Below are 6,464 nucleotides of genomic sequence, written 5' to 3'. Positions count from 1 at the left end.
CAAAACAATTATTTTAAATTAAATTTAAACAAACCCAATTCCAGGTATATTCAGACTTTAAGATTTTATTTGCTAAGATCATGATTGGGACCATCTTTGGGGATTAGCATCTTCTTGTCTACTAGCAAGTCTACTAGCAATTCAAAAACATATAAATTAGTTATGAGATTAAGGACCCAAATCTTTGAGTGTTTAAGAGAAGTTATTGCAGTCTTTGTCCTTCCTGCCTGACTAGGCTTAAGTCAAGGAGAAAAGATTCATCATCTAGGTTGTGCTCACAGTTCATAAAGAAAACCTATTTCTTAGATTAAGAAACTTCATCATGATACTTTAGATACAATGGTCTGGAAAATTCCCTTTGCATGTCCTAAGTTTGAAGTCTACAGCTTTGTAGGGGAGTGAGGTCATTGAAGCAGGTGAATTAGCCTTGGATATGGGATCTCATAATGCAACCCCATTTCAATTCTGGTTGTGCATTCATCTATACATTGTTTGATCAGGTCTGAATGCATAAAGCTTTTGTTTTTCCAGAAAAACATTCTTGGCTTCATTTATAATGTACTGCTTTTCTCTGATGGTGTCCTCCATCTGCCCTGATGTTGTATGCTATCTCCTTGTAAGCCTGAAAATCCTACGGGACAGGTTGAGAACTTTTTATCTTATTGTTGTTGTCATATTGTGCCCATCATGCCTGCCCCCTCACTCACAGTGACCCAGGTAAGAGGAGGGAGCCCCATTGAGCCAATATGGACAGACCAGGGTCTGGTCCACTAGACCAGGAGAACCAAATCTTTTGGATTTTTTGTGCATTTTTCTTTCTCTTTCTGTCTTTCTCTCTTCCTTCTTTTCATACTTCCACTCCTCCATATGTTAATATTTTCTAGTTTTACTTTCATTTAGAATAAGGAAACTGAGACAATCAGAAGTTAAGTGACTCACCCACAGTCACACAGCTAATTTGTGCCAGAGGCAGGACTTGCACAGGTTTTCCTGACTCCAAGGCAGATACTTTGTTCACTATACCATGCTACCTCTCTTGTATATTAGATTTCCAAAAATGTGAGCTAGTAATTATCTGTGTCCCCTTATTGGATGATGCTCTTAATTTTACTGATACAGGATACACAATGGATGCCCTCCAGAAATGAAGCAAGTACATCAAGGCTCCCTGAAACTTATCAACATCCATGATGTTTACTTTCCCCAAAAGGCACTCAATACTGAAACATTTCACCACTCACTTGATCCAGACATCCTGTTGGGACATTTCTTTGAGAACCACAAACAAAAGCACATTCTCTAGTGACAAAGCCTCCTCACCTTTGGTTTAGCTTGTTTTTAGATAAGGGAGTAAATCATTCTCTTGAAACAGAAGAGGAAAGAGACTAAGAGATTACTGGAAAGAATGGGGACGGTGGGAGCTACCTTTCTATTTTTGCCTCGGACTTACTTTGGAAACCATCACTTCATTTGTCAGGACCTTGGGTACCACATAGGGAGCACTGAGGTCAGGTGAGCAACACTCATGGATGCTGCAGCTGATCAGGGAGGAAACATTTTTAACAGCCCGTCAAGCCACTGGTGGGTAACCAGAGGCGATCCACATTGTCTCATCTGTATCTCACCATTCAGCTGGTACATGCTGTGTTTCTGCCTCAGAGGCGCACCACAGCGAGGGGTGGTAGACAGCTTATGACAAGAGACAAATGGATAAAATGCCTGGGGGAGGCTGCATTAATGGACCAGCAACTTTACTTACCAACTAAAGTGATGATACCTGGGTAATAATTGGGGAATTGTTCTGTTACAATTATCCCACTGGAATCAGTAAGGCATATTACAGTGATAAGGGATGCTTTGAAAATCCCAACCGTTGTGTACATGTATCCAATTCTGCTGGTTCCAATTCTGTGGCTTGGGAACATGGCAACAACTGCTTCTTAGCAAATCAAAGGTAACACTCAGCTCAACTCCAAAACCTCTGTCTTAGGCAGCCCTACAGTAGTATGTGCTACTTTATCAGAATCACTGAGAAAATGAAGTGGTATACACCAAGTCCATCATAAATTACTGCATTTCTGAGCCTGGCTGAAGTTCCCTTGGGAGAGAAGACCTTCCCAAGATGCTCAGAACCTTGGTGTACAAAGTAGGAGGATAAAGCCATCTCTACTGCTATCTCTAACCTTCCATACATAGAAACAGGCTAGAATTTATGATCTTGTTGAGGACATAGAATCAACACAAATATAAGAGATGAAAATTAAATTGTCTATGGCAAAGATAAGAAACAACTTGGTTGTTTGGACAATTGGGGTCTCCCTGGGTCGAGTTACCTTTTTTATTTTTTTTTACACCCATAACTTCTATCCCAAAGTCAATATTAAATATCTTTTCCAAGGCAAAAGAGTAGTAAGGGCTAGGCAATTGAGATTAAGTGACTTGACCAGGATCACATAGTTAGGAAGTGTAAGAGGCTCAGTTTGAAACCAATCCTGACTCTCTATCCACTGAGCCACCTAAGTGCCTTCATCTAATTACCTTTTAAGGCTCTAGCTCCCACTTGAGCCTGAACCTCAGGAGAGATAAAGCATCCAAATTTGGGCCCCCAGGCTCTGATGCTAGAAGATTTCCTGTAGCCACTGGCCTCTTGACTATCTAGCTGACCTTTTGGAAAGTACTTGCCTGATTATTTGGTTGCCAGTTGGTAGATGGTGGCCAAAACTATCTGACTTTGCTTTCTGCTGACCTGGCTATCTGAAGTTAATCCCATTAAACCTAATCTGCCTAACTTTGGATGTTAACTGGTTCTCTGCTTCCATCTCCAAGCCATTCTGCCTCAAGATTCCTGGGAACTTGGCCAATTTCTGAACCATGTCTTCTCTCCATCCCCTAGAAAGGAACTGCCCCCCTCCATTTTCTCATGATTGTGTACTACACTTCTTGGAATGAAGGAACCCAGGGACATTGTCCTCTTTCCTGTCCCTCAGGAATGCTTCTTCACACATACACACAATATCTGGTTTCTCAAACCACTTTGTCTCAAGAGTACACATCTGTGTTATTCAAGGCTCATGCTTGTTCCTAGGACACAAAGTCAGTTCATGAACACAAATGCATTGGTAACTGCTGATCTGTACCCCTCTGTGCCAACAATAATGCAGTCCTTTTGGCTATGTGGTGCTCAAGAGAGAAAAATCATAGTTGCCTTGTGAAGAGACCAGCACTTCCCAGGAACTTGGGCTAACCTCCTTCATAGCCCCTCCCGCTGAAGTAACTTCACTGTCTTCTAGAGCCTTAAATCCCCAGGTTCTTCATTACTTTAATTCTTCAGTTATTCATCTGTTTTGTTCCTGCTGCTTCTTTCCCTTTATCCTACAACTTCATGGTTAGCATCATTTTCAAAACCAGACTAAGGCAAGGTGAGAAATAAGCAGCAAGATAATGATGATGATGTTGATGATGATGAATTCCCACCCTATTTTAGGCAAAATATCCATAGTTTTCTGTGAAAAAAGTACTTTCTCTTTTCAAAAATCTGGAAATATCCTGTTCTAGTGCTTTGCACTAAGATGGCCTCATGTGTATGATTCAATGATTCAGGAAACTTTATCCTGTCACTGGAGAAAGGGATGTTGTCTCTAGAAGATCACAGAGTGTATAAAGATGATAGGATCATACCTCCATAACTGAAAGGAACCCGAGAGTGTCATTGTTTAGTTGTCCAATTCTTCTCAACCCTGTTTGTGGTTTTCTTGGCAAAGATTCTAGAATGGTTCGCCATTTCCTTCTCTAGCTCATTTTATAGATGTGGAAACTGGGACAAAAAGGGTTAAGTACCTTGCCCAGGATCACATAACTAATAAGTGTCTGAAGACAGATTTGAACTTAGGACAATGAGTCTTCCTGACTTCAGTCCTGGAGCTCTATCCACTGTGCCACCTAGCTGCCCTACAGTTATCTGCCCACAGTTACCTGGGTAGTAAACATCTGAACTGAAGATCCTTTGATTCCCAGAGCCAATATTCTCTCCATTCACTATACCACACTTAGAGTAGGACAAAAGGTACAAGTTACCTTCTAGGTGTCGTTTCTAATGGCTCACACCCTCCACTCAGAATCATGGAAAAACCTAACCAATTACTGGTCAACATGCTGGTCAGTTTCTCACAGTTCTGCTCCTAGGTGGGACCAAGAATGGAAACTGCCAATTGTCCATGTCATGAACGAAGGTTTCTGTAGATAAGGAACTGAGAAAGGCTACTACTGAGAGGTTCCCCATTGGAAAGACCCTGATTAGTCCAAAACGGAGCAAGAAATCAATAGGAAGAAGAAGGTGGAGCCCAGGTCAGAAACATGAAGCAGGAGCTGAATTCAAGGAACAAGAGAAGAAAGAAAGTCTGGGAGTCAGATAGAAGGGTCTGCTAACCGGAAGAGCAGGGAAGCTTGGGGCTCAGTTCAGAATTCAGCATAATTCACAGGCATTTTGTGGGTTCTTGCCCATTTTTACATTTAGCCTCATGCGAGGCTCCAGCCTCAATATCCATACTCCTCCACTGTCCTCTAGGGATACTTCCTCACTTACCTTCTGGATGCCTGTACATTAGTTGCTGCTAAAGAACTCTCCATTGCTATTTAGAGCATTTTTCATGGTCCCTTATTTAGTAGTAATTACCCTTCCTCCCCTGAAGAAAGCTGCTCAGGCCTCTGGAGGCTGGGCTCAGCGGGATACCATCTGTCAATGGAAGGTGTCCACTAATTCTGGAGCATGAAGGTGGTTTACTGATTCCAAGCTTATTTCCTCTGGACTGTAGTTTTCTTGACCCAATAAGTAGAAGGGAGAGGGGGGCACAATGCTGTCCTCTGCTGAGGATAAATCTCCTTCAAATAATAAGAGCTATTTTTAAGAATCTAAGATTTGCAATATATTTTGCATTATCTCATTTGATCCTAAGAGCAACTATGTGAGGTCCATGCTATTATTATCCTAGCATGGCAGCCTCAAAGTCAGAGAGTCTTGGGTTCATGTCCCATCTCTGACTCATACTTGCCATGTGACCTTAGGCAAGTCTCTCAGATATTAAGTGTCAGAAAAGACCTCAACCTGGATTAGTAGAGTAACATCTAACTGAATCTATGAGGGGTCCATGGTCAGCCCATTCCAAGGTGGGAAATGTGGATTAAAGTGGTCTTAATAGACACCAGGGCTTTGGAGGACATAGCTATTCCCCACTATGACCGCCTCAAGTTTTCCTTTGGCTCCATCTGTAGCTCCTTTGACCTATCACTCATACCATGGACTACAATTCTATCTGCTTTTATCTTTAGCTCTCCAATTAATGAACAGAAGAGTCTTATTCAGGCGCTATATTACCACCCTCCAATCTCTCAGATCATGAGAACTGAGTTCACAAATCACTGGGAAGTGAAAATGGAAGGAGGAAAGAATATTACACCACAACAAGAATGGCCCAAAAGAGGCAAGATCAACTTATACCCAGGATGAAGTATTTGCCATGCTTACCCATGACTTTACTGCCAGTGGTTTTAATCCCATTATGGCTTCACCAAAGAAGGGGACATAAATACAGGTGCCCAGGGGTTAATGTGCCTTTTATATGTGTTGGCAAAACCTGGGCACTATCCACATCCACATTTTAGTGGAAGTAAATTGCAAGCTAACGGCAGCTCATAATCTCAGTCATCAAATAAGACTCATGGAAATGGCAAAGGAGCTTCTATCTCCAAAGGGCCCTAGTGCTTGGGGAGATATTTATTTATTCTGCTTTTATTTCTGTTATATGAGTTGGCAAGGACCAGGTTATGCAATTATCCATGGACTCATCAAATATGGGCTTTAAAGGCACATGCTGCTCAGTCTAAGCTGTATTTTGTGCCTATTTCGATGTCTCTTTGTATGTGATTTCAAGGTATGCCTCCTAATAAGGTAAATTTCCACTCAAGCCTCTTCAACAGAATTCAGTCGACATTTCCATGTAACATATCTTATTGGTTATATCTGTCTCCTAGGGGGGAATACACAGTAAATCCTTCATAGAAAAGAACTTGATTTCCCTTCATTTTTCTATTCATTGAGAAAGCCTAATCCAGTCCTGAGTACCCAGTGGAGAAGGGCTGCTTAGGACAGATAGTCTGGGCAACAGCATCATCTAATAGAATATAAGATCCTGGAGGGCAAAAACTATTTCAGATGAGTTTTTATATCTCCAGAACCCACACAATGCCAAGGCACACAGTAAAAAAAAATGTTGTTGATTCACTGATTTACTCATCCATTCAAATATTATTAAGCACTTACCAGGTAGAAGATACCATGCTAAAAGCTGGCAAAAATGAAAGTCCCTGCCTTCAAGGGTTTTATAGTCTATTGGGAAAATGCAAAATGTAGAAATAAATATGGAGTGGGGGCGCAGCTAGGTAGTTCAGTGGATTAAGAGCCAGGCCTG

The 6,464-nt window shown here is 41.5% G+C and overlaps 1 pseudogene; it reads right to left on the bottom strand.

Annotated features, from left to right (window-relative positions):
* Positions 1-307: 307 nt before the first annotated feature.
* On the bottom strand, positions 308-675 carry LOC123252953 (annotated as a pseudogene).
* Positions 676-6,464: the final 5,789 nt, after the last annotated feature.

The sequence above is a fragment of the Gracilinanus agilis genome, chromosome 6 (assembly GCF_016433145.1).
Source record: "Gracilinanus agilis isolate LMUSP501 chromosome 6, AgileGrace, whole genome shotgun sequence".
In the NCBI taxonomy this organism is placed as follows: Eukaryota; Metazoa; Chordata; class Mammalia; order Didelphimorphia; family Didelphidae; genus Gracilinanus; species Gracilinanus agilis.
Note: the sequence above shows the minus strand (reverse complement) of the source record. Positions and strands in the feature narration are given on the sequence as shown.